This window comes from Chiloscyllium plagiosum, unplaced genomic scaffold, assembly GCF_037043375.1.
Source record: "Chiloscyllium plagiosum isolate Xiang-an unplaced genomic scaffold, Cpla_swu_hap1 HiC_scaffold_12, whole genome shotgun sequence".
In the NCBI taxonomy this organism is placed as follows: Eukaryota; Metazoa; Chordata; class Chondrichthyes; order Orectolobiformes; family Hemiscylliidae; genus Chiloscyllium; species Chiloscyllium plagiosum.
This window is the reverse complement of record NW_028270150.1, coordinates 48,358,558-48,372,506: the sequence shown is the minus strand read 5'-3', so window position 1 is coordinate 48,372,506 and position 13,949 is coordinate 48,358,558.

Here is a 13,949-nt window from a genome sequence, read left to right as displayed (position 1 = left end):
ATGACATCCGAATTCCTACACTCAATGCTCTGACCAATAAAGGCAAGCATACCAAACACCTTATTCACTATCCTATCTACCTGTGACTCCACTTTCAAGGAACTATAACCCTGCACTCCAAGGTCTCTTTATTTAGCAACACTCCCCAGAACCTTACTAGTAAGAGTATAAGTCAAGTGCAATGGTGGAGATGAACATTGCTTAGCACTTGTATTGTATTCATGTTACTTGTTACTTGTTAGGTCAAGGCTAAATGTTATCCAGTTCCTGCTGCAGCTGGACACGGACTGCTTCAAAATCTGAGGAGTGGTGAATGTTCCTCAACAATGTGCAATTGTCAGTAAACATCCTCATTTTTCATCCTATAACAGAGGAAAAGAATTGTTGAAGCAGCTGAAGATAGTTAGGCCTAGGACCCTACCATAAGGAGTTCCTACTAAAATGTCCAAGGGCTAAAATGATTAATCATCAATAACCACAGTCATCTTTAAAAAGTATTTACTCTTTTGTTTATGTTAGGACCAGATTTAATGAAGTTTGAAGTGAAGTCATCTTAGTGATTAAATGGATAATTTTGATTTGATTAGATTCCCTACCATGTGGAAATAGCACACTGACCCTCCAAGGAGAAACACACCCTTTCACACTGACCCTCCAAGGAGAAACACACCCATTTCCTGACATTTACTCCTGACTAATGTACCTGACACTACAGGCAATTTAGCCTGGCCAATCCACTTAACTTGTACATCTTTGGATTGCAGGAGGAAACCAGAGCACCCCGGAGGAAACCCACGCAGACACAGGGAGAATGTGCAAACTCCACACAGACCGTTGTCTGAGGCTGGAATCAAGTGTGGGTCCCTAGCGTTGTGCCGTAGCAGTGCAAACCATTACTGAACAAGCACAGAGAATGCGGGAAGAACTCAACAGGTCTGACAGGATCTGTGCAGAGAAACAGATTTAATGTTTTGAGTCTTATATGGTTGTTCAGAACAATGTTGGAATTATAAAAAAAAACTTTTGAAGAACAGTGGAAGATGTTTCCAGAAATGTTTAAAACAATGCAAAACCACTTTATACACTTGAGAGGGTAAAGCTCCACTTTACAGAAAAAGACAGTCATAGACTGTTAAAAAGATAAGGCCCGGCACAAAACTAAAACAGTTTACCAAAGTACATAAAAGAACAGCAAAGATCCTGCCAAATGGAAATGACACAAAGTCACAAAAATAGCTTAAAAGAACTATTGGCGATAAAGAAAGGAAACTTGTCAGGGACATCAAAATTAGTAGGAAGAAATGTTATAGTTACATAAAAGAAAAACAGGTGGTCAGGAGTAATGTTGGCTCACTGAATACTGAAAATGGGGACATTGTCAATGACTTTGGGGAAATGTAAGAATAATTGCTTCAGAATTAACAGTAGAAAAGGAGGATAGTTTGCCAGAAGTCCCAAAGAAATCAATTGTGGACCGAAAATAGGGACAGAATAAAAATTAGTGTAAGTAAAACATTGCAATGAGGAAATTATTGGAATTGATGAGTGACAAATCCACAGGACTCGATGGTTCCAGTCTGAGGATATTAAGGGAAGCAGGGGAGCACATTGTAAACACCCTAACTATAATCTTTTAGAATTCCCTAAATGCAAAAGTCATCCCTCTGGATTGGAAAATTGCACATGTCACTCTGCATTTTCAGAAGAGTGAAAGTGAAAAGCCAGGGAATTACAGACCAGTTGGCCGAACATCTGTGGTAGGGAAATTGTTAACGTGTATAGATATTGGAGGATGGCATGGTGGCTCAGTGGTTAGTACTGCTGCCTCACAGTGCCAGCAACCTGGGCTCAATTCCACCCTTGGGTGCCTATCTAAATAAGTTTCCTCCTATGCTCCAAATATGCGCGGGTTAGGTGGATTGGCCATGCTAAATTGCTTGTGCTGTTTAGGTAAGGTCGATTAGCCATGGGAAATGTGGGATGTTCTTTGGAAGGTCAGTATGCACTCGATGGGCCAAATGGCCTGCTTCCACACTGTAATGATTCTATAATCAAGGGTTGGATAATGGATAATTTGAAAACTTTCAGTTAATCAGAGAAAGCAACATAAATTCATGACAGGTAGGTCATTCCTGACAAACCCCATTGAATTTTTTTGAAAAGGTGACAAGGGAATATCTATTGACATTGTTTATATGGACTTCCATAAGGCATTTGATAAAGTCCCACACAAGAGACTATTAACTAAGGTAGAAGCCCAAGGAATTATGGGCAAATTATTGACATGGCTGGGAAATTAATTGAGTGGCAGGCAACAGAAAGTGTGGATAATGAGTAGGTACTCAAATTGACAGGATGTGGCCAGTGGTGTCCAGAAAGAATCTGTGATAGGGCCTCAATTATTCACATTATTTATTAATGACTTGGAAAATGACATCGAAAGTCATAGGTCCAAATTTGTTAATGACGCAAAATTAAATGGCATTCTAGACAGTGTCAATATTAACATAAATTAAAAAGAGATATTGACAGACTTGGAGAAATGGCAAAATTGTGGCAGACTGAAAACGAATGTGAGGTTATCCATTTTAAACAGAGATATGATAAATCAGGGTACTTACTAGATGGTATGAAACTAAATACAGGGGATGTCCAATGACACTTGGAAGTTCAGGTGCATAGATCTTCAAAATACCATGAACCAATGCAGAGAATAATAAAGAAAGCTAATGAAATGGTGTATTTAATATTTGGAGGTTTGGAGTATAAGGATGCAGAAGATATGTTTCTGTTATATAAAATCCTGGTTAGATCCCACTTGGAATACTGAAAGCAGATCTGGGTACCACACATTAGGAAGGGTGTATTGGCTTTGGAGGGAAATCAATGTAGGTTTGGAAGAATGATACCTGGACTTCAAGTATTAAATTATGAGGAGAAATTATACAAATTCAGCCTGTTTTCTCTAGAATTTAGAAGTTTGAGGGGTGATCTGATTGAAGTCTTCAAGATATTAACAGGAAAAGACAGGATAGATAAAGATAAACTATTTCTACTGGCTGGAGATTCTAAAACTAGGGGGCATTGTCTATGATTTAGGGCCAGACCATTCAGGAGAAATGTTAGGAAGTACTTCTATGCACAAAGGGTGGTAAATAAAAACCGAAAGAACTGTGAATGCCGGAAATCAGAAACAAAAACAGAAATTGCTGGAAGCGCTCAACAGGTCTGACAGCACCTGCAGAGAGAAATCAGGGTTATGGTTTCAGTTCAATTGATCCCTCCTCCGAACTCAGAAGGGTGGTAGATATTTGGAACTCTCTTGCACAGACAACAGTGGATGTTGGATTGGTTATTAATTTTAAATCTGAGAGAAATAAAATTTTGTTAAGCAAAGGTGCTAAGGGATATGGACCAAAGGCAAGTATATGGAGTGAGGCTACAGATCGGTTATGATCTCATTGAATGGTGGAACGGACTTGTAGGGCTGAATGGCCTACTCCTGTTCCTAAGTTGCTGTATTCTGACAGACAGGGAAGAGCAAGGGGAAAGATGATACAGAGGTCCAGTGTAAAAGTTAAAGGAGTTGTAAATGATGGAAAAAGACACAGATGTAAAATGGATGTAAATTAAAATGTTAACTGGAGGAAATGGGTCCTCTCTACGAAGAGCAAAATAAACAAGACGATGTTGCACCTGTGTATTTGTCAATGGAGAGCTGGTGAGCACAGAGAATTTAAGAAAAATAGAGAATAGACATCATGCAGTCAGTTTCTGAATGCAGGGATGCAATATTCAGATCTGGAGGCGATAAAGTGTAAAAGAGCAAAATGAAGTGTCATTTCTTGAACTTGCACTATGCTTCATTGAAACAATGCAGCAAGGCAGGGAGTACTCAAGATTATACAATGTCTGATTGCAACCCTTCAGTGTAGAGAGAGAAAAATCTCTGAAACCTCATTTTGACCTTAAACCAGAGCCGTTCTCTTGTAATCAGGAAAGCTGCATATTTCTTGTATCTGTTGCAGACTAGGGGAGCCAAGAAAATCAACTTAGTATCTTCAGGGTTGCATTTTCTCAACTGTTCAGAGGTCTAGGAAAACAGGGGCAGCATATTCCATCACTCTACAACATGGTGAAACAAAATCAATGTGTCTGTTTACATTTAGAAAGGTTCCTCATTCACTCTTAGCAAAAGTAAAGAATGAAATTGATTCCATATTGAAGCAAAGGGTTATTTCACCTGTCACTGAACCAACAAGTTCTTGGGGATGATCGTAAAGCATCAGAATCTGTGGAGATGTACAGTTGACTACAGCAGTTGAATGCAAATTTTATCTTGTGTTATCTGCAGACAAGAGTTTAGTAAAAGTGGATAAGCTTCACAAAGCCAAATGCTTTTCTTTAAGATTAGATTCCCTACAGTGTGGAAACAAGTCCTTCAGCCCCACAAGTCCACACTAACCCTCCGAAGAGCTACCCACCCAGATTTGTTTTCCTTGACTAATGCACCTAACCCCATGGGCAATTTATCATGGTCAATTCACCTGACCTGCACATTTTTGGAATGTGGGAGGCAACACATGCCGATAGGGCAAGAATGTGCAAACTCCACAGAGACAGTCGCCCAAGGCAGGAATCAAACCCAGGTCCCTGGCTCTGTGAACCAGCAGTGCTAACCACTGAGCCACCATGCTATCCATTTAAGCTCATCTTTTCTTAGCTCAGCACCCATCTAGTGTCATAAAGAGATCAAAAATATTATCTTGTTGTTGATGATCTAGTAAAATGTGATTTCTTTGTGAGCAAGCAAATAAGTTCACATTTCTTGATAGTCCCAGGAAGCTCACCCACTAGACATCATTATCAAATAATGGAACAATATTTATACTGTAAGGGAGTTCGTACCTGACATTACAAAGTAAGTTCTGCCCATAAGGATAAAGCATCATTTGTGATGTGCCCTATGGGTTGTGCATGTGTTCACCAGAGTTGTATAGTGCTTCAATGATTGTTCTTGTGAAGAGCATGCAAACAAGGTATTAATGGGTATTTATTCTTAATTTGAGTTTCATTGTAGATAGTTACATCACTTCGGATATTCATGAAAATCTCTTGTGAGACTAAGTAATGTGTTATAAATCTATTTATTATCCATCAGGATTGTGTCTATCTTTTGCTGAAGACTTAATGTGGGCATTCTTCTCCTCACTGTACCTGTAGCCAGCAGGAGGACTGGTGCTGACAAACATACCCAAGGCATCTCAGACATTTCCATCAGAAACTAGCAAGATGCCGGCCGTGTTAAGACTTGAATATACAATGGTATTCAGCTTTCCAAGTAACAAAAAAAACTTTCTTTCCTGAAACTGGCATCACTCTCTGGGTAAGTAAAACCACGAAATTTGACAGGTAACAATCCGCATACATGAACATCAACTAGCCACGAAACGACACGAGCAGCTATCCTTAGTAGCCACACACGCAGACAACAAGCAACATGAATTCGACTGGGACAACACTACTTTCATAGGGCAAGCCAGACAGAGAACAGCCAGGGAATTCCTAGAGGCATGGCATTCATCCACAAACTCCATCAACAAGCACATCGACCTGGACCCAATATACCAACCACTACAGCTGACAGCTGAAACTGACAACCGGAACCGGCAGGGACAGACCACTATAAACACCGGAGGAAACATCAAAGAAGCGCTTCGCAGGAGGCTCCCAAGCACTGATGATGTCGCCTAGCCAGGGGACGAAACGTTTGCAACAAAAACTTCCAGCTCGGCGAACAGAACCACAACAACGAGCACCCGAGCTACAAATCTTCGCACAAACTTTGAAAGTAAAACCCCGTTATTGATTTTGTTTCTCTCCTTCATCAGTTTATAAAATCATGAGGGGCACGGACAGGATGAATAGCTAAGGCTTTTTCCCAGGGTGGTGGAATCAAAACCTAGAGGGCATACATTTAAGGTGAGAGGGGAAAGGTTTGAAAGGGACCTAAGGGATAACTTTTTCACACAGAGTGTGGTCCGTGTATGGAATGAGCGGCCAGATGAAGGGATAGAGGCTGGTACAATTACAACATCTAAAAGGCATCTGGATGGGTATATGAATAGGAAGGGTTTAGAGGGATATGGGCCAAATGGTTGCAAATCGAACTTGATCATTTCGAGTATCTGGTCGGCATGGACAAGTTGGACCGAAGGGTCTATTTCCATGCTGTGCAGCTCTATGACTCCCACTTACAGTGAGTAATCAAAACATTCCCTCTGCTTGTAGTTATGCTACCACTGCACATATAAAGAACATGTGAACAGGAAACCAATTCTGTGATTCTTTCCCTTCTTCTTTAAACCTTTACTTTCACCAATTTTTATTTTAGATTTGAATTAATTCGCTTGTATGGTCTGGTTCATAATCCACCTCCGTAAGAGAATGCCCTTGTTAGCCGATAGTCAGCCTGTAAATTATAGGCTTGATTGGAACAAAAATACACACATGATTTGTATGGGATAAAAAGATCTGAATGCCATCAGCATAGTTGGCAGGAGCCTGAATATGGTGCTACATCTGATCACAAACCAGCTGTGTGTTTGGGGTGCAGAATCGTTTATAATTGATAAAATTGCTAGACTGCTGATAGGAATGTGCAAGGCAACATGTGGGAAATTTACAGCACCTTGCATCCTGGAAAAGCTTGCCAGGCAGGTAAAGCCTAGTTCTTTCTATCCTCTTGATCACGCTCTGGAATGAAATATCTCAGTCACTAATGTATTATTGTAGTTCACAGCAAACTTTGATACATTTCTACCGTCACCTACAGCCGGCTGAAAGAAACTTGCAGCATAAACATTAAAGTCAACACTGACCTTGATAACCACAGGATGTATGGTTCACATTTGTTTTGTGGCTGGAGTTGTGGCTGCAGCAGTTGACAGAGAGTTAATCTAGGATATAGACACAAGGCTGTTACTTACTGAACTAGAAGAGCATTTACAGTTGATGACACAATCCTTTCAGCTTCCTTTGACGCTTCTCTCGCCACAAGGCCAAACATCATTCCATACATCTTTTGGTGCTGGCCAGATGGTAATCATTTTGTTATTGATGCAGGTCAACTAGTTCCGATGAAGGGTCACTGGAGCTGAAATGTGGATTTAAATGAGAACTGATTTCAACGCTCATATTCTGATGACCTGAAACAGCAACTCTGCATTCTCTCTACCAAAGGTGCCAGATCTGCTGAGTATCTCTAGTAATTTCTGCTTTTGTTTCAGATTTCCAGCATCTACAATTCTGGATTTTCTTATTCATATATATTCCACCACTGAAATTTTGCATGAGCTTTTAATCATTGGCCCATGTCAGAATACTAGCCTTGAATAGAGTTGAACAGGTTGGCGCTGAAAAAGCACAGTCAGGTCAGACGGTATCCGAGGAGCAGGAGAGTCGACATTTCGGGCATAAGCCCTACATCAGGATGTCTGAAATGTCAAGCATCCTGCTCCTCGGCTGTTGCGTGACCTGCTGTGCTTTTCCAGTGCTACATTTTGTGACGGACTCTCCAGCATCGGCAGTCCTCACTTTATCCTACCTGCTAGCCTTGAATATCACAGTTTTAAAAATAGGTTAATTCTGATATACAGTATATAGCTAGGAGCAAGAGAGGAGCATTAAATTAGCATTCCTCAATGAAAATATATGTCAACAATTGGAATACAAAGATCAGGTCAGGCTTCTATAATTCATCATGACTGCCAAAAATGTGATACTTAGCACCATGTCCAAATCCTGCTGTACACTCGTGTTGCAGAAAGCTCTATAACAAGAAACACAAAATTTGCTCTACCCATAAAAGTGTACAAAGTAAAAAATCACACCACACCAGGTTATAGTCCAACAAGTTTATTTGGAGGCACTGGCTTTTGGCACGCTGCTCCTTCATCTTGAGAATGTGGCTTAGAAGAAGTTCTGGGATTTACATATTAAAGAGCTGAAATGAGCAAACCCATTCTAAGTAATGAAAGACTTAATCTAGGTTTGTCATTTCAGCTGCATGACACTTTTTTGCTATAAATTCTGTGTCTTCTGGTCCTGTTTCACAGCCACCTGAAGAAGGAGCAGTGCTCTGAAAGTTAGTGCCTTCAAATAAACCTGTTGGACTATAACTTTAGTGTTGTGTGATTTTTTTACTTTGTACACCCCAGTCCAATACAGGCTCCTCCAAATTATAAAAGTTGAAGTAGTGTATTGTCAATTTCTAATAATTTTGCTAATTTATTTTCTCATGTCCCCTTTGTCATAAAAAAACTAACATGAAGGTATGGTCCCAATGAGTTAAAAAGGTCAAATAGTTTAGCCAATGAAGATACTATTTATAGGCTTAGATTTCATTAGCACTTATCACAAATGTCAAACAGAGTAAAATTAGAAACATTCAAACACTCCTCCTCTAATGAAATAGGACTTCAAATCAAATGTCAATAAGTAGACATTAATTTCACAGTAACTCATGTTCAAGTAAAGAGCTTAAAATGAAGGTCTTTCAAAATAAATTGTAATAAATGGCTGAATGCTGAGCAGTTTGATTTATAAATATCTTCTGTTTGCTAAGTTATTAGAATGCAAAGATTGACATTAATCATTTGGCAAAGATCTTCTTGCTGGAACTCCTTTTTTTGTTGTTGTCTGTGTTTTTTGAAGCTAGCATGAATAATCCAATACTCAGTTAACATGCCAGGCGCATTGAGCAGCCCTGAGCTTCTCCTTTATATCTAGTCGGGTAATTTCAATGGTCACTTTCAAGGACAGTTAGTTAAACCTTAAGAATTATTGAACGTCACATCACAGAAAGAGACTATTTAGCTCATTATATCTTTGCCAGCATTCTAAAATGACTATTAATTTCTTCCCAATCCTTTCCTCTTTTTCTGTACATTTATCCATTAGCTATGCTCATCTGCTGCAATCACTCTGGGCTGAATTTCTTAATTTTTTTGGATAAATGACATTTTCTGGAAGGCCTTCATGTGATGGCCCACTGTGACTTTTTTCATGCAATTTTCCCCTGCTCTCCTCATTAATTATGCATTGAGGCTCCATAGTGCCCTTCTCCTTCAGTTTTGTGTTTGCAGAGACAGACATAATTGCTACTCCCAGGATTTTCCAGGATTCACACTACCAGTGCCATATTTTTTTTTAAAGATATTTTTATTAGAAATTTAACATTTTTACAAGTTTACAAAAATAAACAAAACTCTCAGATATAAACATTGGTATAATTAGCTCAAATATACAATAGCCAAAATTTAACAAAAAAAACCTGAAAAAAAAACAAACAAAACTCAACTATCTACTAATCTAACCTACAACTAACCAGAGTGTATATTTAAGTCTCTTACATGCTCGGGATGTGTTAGCATCAGATATAATAAAACCCGTATTCGTGCGGGATTCCTCCCCTGAGGGGCCGCGGACCAGCCAGGTTTGTAATCTCAATTAAATAAAAGCCCTTGTTAGGATAGCCGAAATATCTGTATTTATGTAATTCAAAAAGGGCTGCCATATTTTATAAAATAATTCAGTCTTTCGGTGCACCATATTTGTAAGGAAGTCAAGGGGAATACATTCCATAATTAGTCTGTGCCAATTTGAAAGTCCAGGGGGGCCCTCCGCCGCCCAGTTCACCAAAATATTTTTCCTTGCACAGAAAGAAAGAATAGAAAATAGTCTCTTCCCGTACGTGTCCAGGGAGGGAAAGTTCGAAAAGCCCAAGAGGAGAGATACAGGGTCCACTTTAATTTCCGTTCCTAAAATTTCTGTCAGGGTACTTGCTACTTTAGTCCAATATCTACGGATCTTATGACAGGTCCATAAGCAATGTACAAGAGTGCCCACCTCTATTTTGCATTTAGGACACATTGGAGATGCTCCTGCCTTACATTTTTCCAATCGAACCGGTGCTATATGGGCCCTATGAAGTATCTTCAGCTGGATAGCCTGGGTTCTGTTACAAATAGTAATTCTTCTAGCATTTTCCCAAATATCATTCCACGTTTCTGTGGAGATTTCTAGTCCCAGATCCTGATCCCATGTTTTAAGCAGATTATCCATATCTCCCGATACTTCATCATGTAGTAAATGATAAATAGTACTGACGGAAGATACCCCCACTGGTCGTAGGACACTACATTCTCTATCGGATTTATAAAGACTATCTAATAACGTAGTCGTCTTCTGTATATAATCTCGAATTTGTAAGTATCGAAAGAGGCCTCCATTGGGTAATCCGAATTTCTGACGCAGCTGTTCGAAAGACATCAGGACCCCATCTTTAAATAGATCCCCTAGACATGAGATACCCCTGGATCTCCAGAGTTTAAAAGTGGCATCTGTTAACCCCGGTTGGAATCCCCATGCTCCCACTATCGGCTCATAGGGGGATGTTTTATGTGAATTGCCCTCATTTTGTCGCATTATATTCCAAGCCTTGATTGTATTTAGTATTATAGGGTTTTTACAGTGATCTGTAATGATTTTCCTCTTGTCTGAGAATAAAAGGTTAATAAGTGGGTATTTTACTTGAGAAGCCTCGATGTCCAACCAGATTGATTGCGGATCAGACAAGACCCAATCAGCTATGTAACTTAATAGGGAACTTAACTGATATTTCCTAAAGTCTGGGAAGTCCAATCCACCCCTTGCCTGTGGAAGCTGTAGCTTCTTCAGCTTAATGAGGGGCCGCCTATGATTCCAGATAAAGGAACTCAGCCAGCCATGTAATTTACATAAAGCCATCCTCGGCAGCATCACCGGAAGCATTCTCATAGGATATAGGAGACGGGGCAGGACATTCATTTTGATTAATGCTATTCTACCCAACCAGGAAATTGGTAGGTCTCCCCATCGCTGGAGGTCCTGCCTTATCCTTTCCAATAAATACACAAAATTAGCCTTATACAACTGACCAAATACTGGAGTAATAAAAATGCCTAAATATAAGAAGCCCTCCAGGGACCAGCGAAAGGGAAAAAGGGATCCGTCCGCTAAGCGGGGTATCATAGCAAGGCCACCCATTGGCATAGCCTCCGATTTTGAAAAATTAATTTTATAGCCTGAGAATGCACTAAATGTATTAATAACTTGGATTAAGCGAGGTATGGACATCAAAGGGTTACTGAGGAATAGAAGAACATCATCTGCATAAAGGGTAATTTTATGTTTACCTGTACCAATCCTTGGGGCCACTATATTAGGATCAGCTCGTATAGCTTCAATTATTAGCGTAAATAACAATGGCGAGAGGGGACATCCCTGACGGCAGCCCCTACCCACACTAAAGCTATCCGAACCTAATCCATTGGTAACCACAACTGCTTTGGGATCACTATACAATGTTGAGACCCATTTGGTAAACACCTGTCCAACGCCAAACCTCTCCAATGTGTAAAACAAATATGACCATTCGACCCTATCAAATGCCTTTTCCGCGTCTAATGAAACCACTACTCCTGGTATCTTTCCCTGATGACAAGCTTGAATCATATTCAGAGCCCTTCTAACATTATTGGATGATCTACGGCCCTTAATAAACCCCGTCTGATCCTCCTTTATAATATGTGGCAGTATCCTTTCTAGTCTCAGTGCTAATGTTTTAGAGAGGATTTTAAAATCTACATTTAGCAAGGATATTGGTCTGTATGATGTACAATCTTCTGGGTCCTTTCCTTTTTTAAGGATAAGAGAGATATTTGCCTCTTTCAGCAAAGGCGGGAGACAGCCCTGACTATATGCATAGTTATACATGTCCATAAGTGGACCAGCCAGTATTTCTATAAATTCTTTATAGAATTCAGCTTGAAAACCATCTGGGCCCGGCGCCTTACCATTTTGAAGGTGCCAAATTGCATCAACTATTTCTTGGGGTGTAAGAGGAGCATTTAGGACTGATACTTGTTCCGGAGTTAGGTCTGGAAAAGTCAATTTTTAAAAAATGACTGCATCCTCTTCGTCCTATCTTCACAATCCTGTGATTTATATAACTCAGAATAAAATTCTCTAAAGATCGCATTAATCTTTTTGTGATCATGAGTCAAAATACCCGTACTTTCCTTGATAGACGTAATAGTCTGAGGATCCTTTTTTTTCTTTGCAAGAAATGCTAAGTATCTACCCAGTTTGTCGCCATATTCATATAACCTTTGCTTTGCAAATAATATTTCCCTCTTAGCCGTTTGAGTAAGCGTAGTGTTTAGAGCTGTCCTAAGAGCTGTAATCCTTTGCAATTTAATAATAGAAGGTCTATCAGTGTATGCTGTTTGAGCCGCTTTTAATCGGGCTTCAAGCAGACGCTGTTGTTCTCCCTTTAATTTCTTCTGGGTCGCTGAGTAGGAGATGATCAAGCCTCGCGTGTAAGCTTTGATGGTCTCCCACATCATTGACGGGTTGCTAGCTGTACCTGAATTAATTTCTAAAAAAGTTTTAAATTCTTGAGAGAAGTACTTTACAAATTTACTATCTTTCATTAGGAAGGGGTCCATACGACAATGCCGAGGGGATGTCCCATTGTTCCTCGCCTTAGTTTCCATATATACAGCAGCGTGGTCGGAAATTGCTATACTACCTATATTACAGGATGATATGGAATTTAAAAACATTGAGGGGGCAAAAAACATATCAATTCTGGTATGACATTTATGTGGATTAGAGTAGAAAGAAAAATCTCTACCCTGTGGATGAAGGCATCTCCATACATCTACTAGTCCTAATTCTTTGTTCAGATCCATCAATTGTCTAGATCTGGGAGATACTCCTGCAGTGCTCTTGGGAATCCTATCTATTTCCGGATCCATAATACAATTAAAGTCTCCCCCTATAATTATATGACGGGCATCAAAAGCCATCAATTTTGAAAAGGCTTCCGTTATAAATTTAAAGGTGTGTGCCGGGGGGCAGTACAAATTTAAAATCCCATATTCCTCTCCATTTATGAGGGCTTTAATCAAGATATATCGTCCAGATTCGTCTTTTATCTGCTTTAGGATTTTGAAAGGGAAATTCTTCCGAACAAGAATAACAACTCCCCTGCTTTTTGAGCTAAAAGAAGAAAAAAAGGCCTGACCAAATCCGCCCTGTCGTAATTTCAAGTGTTCTTTATCTGACAGGTGTGTCTCCTGTAGGAGAGCTATATCAACTCTTTCCTTCTTAAGATTTGATAATATTTTCTTCCTTTTGACTGGCGAATTACTCCCCTTGACATTCCAGGTGCACCACTTAACCGACTGATCAACCATAATCCTCTGGGCCAATCCGAGACCCCTCGGGAGGGGGAACCCTATCCAGAACATCCCGAGCGTAGAACATGTAAAATTTACAAAAATAAAGCCTCTTTAATACACCCACAACAATACAGTAAAAAACTATTTCTAAATAAAAAAAATATAAAACGTATCTAAGTGAAGACTTTCCCCCTTGTTCCCAGGGGGCGTCACTTCCTCTCCAAAAGTCCCTCATATCCTCTCCCAACCAATTCCCACCCTTGACCCAGGCACTCCTCAATAAAATGAGGAGAATTCAAATATAATACAAAGCTAGAGTTAACAGTGAGCACCCTGCCCCCACCCATACTAACACCTGGGTATATTTGGTAATGTTAATACCATATATAAACATATAACCATAAAATTACCACCTCAACAAATAATAATTAAATATGATAATACAAAATAACGAGGGGAAAACAACCCCGCTCCAAGAGACAGAGGTAAAATTGAATAAGGTAACCACCTCCCCCCACCAACATTAACCAAACCCCCCAGCTTTTATATATATATACACACATATACATACATCCCTCATATATACATAAAATAATAACAGAAAACAACCCCAAGGGGGGGGGGGGGGGGAGAAAATCAAATCCCTCTCCCCACCCCCCA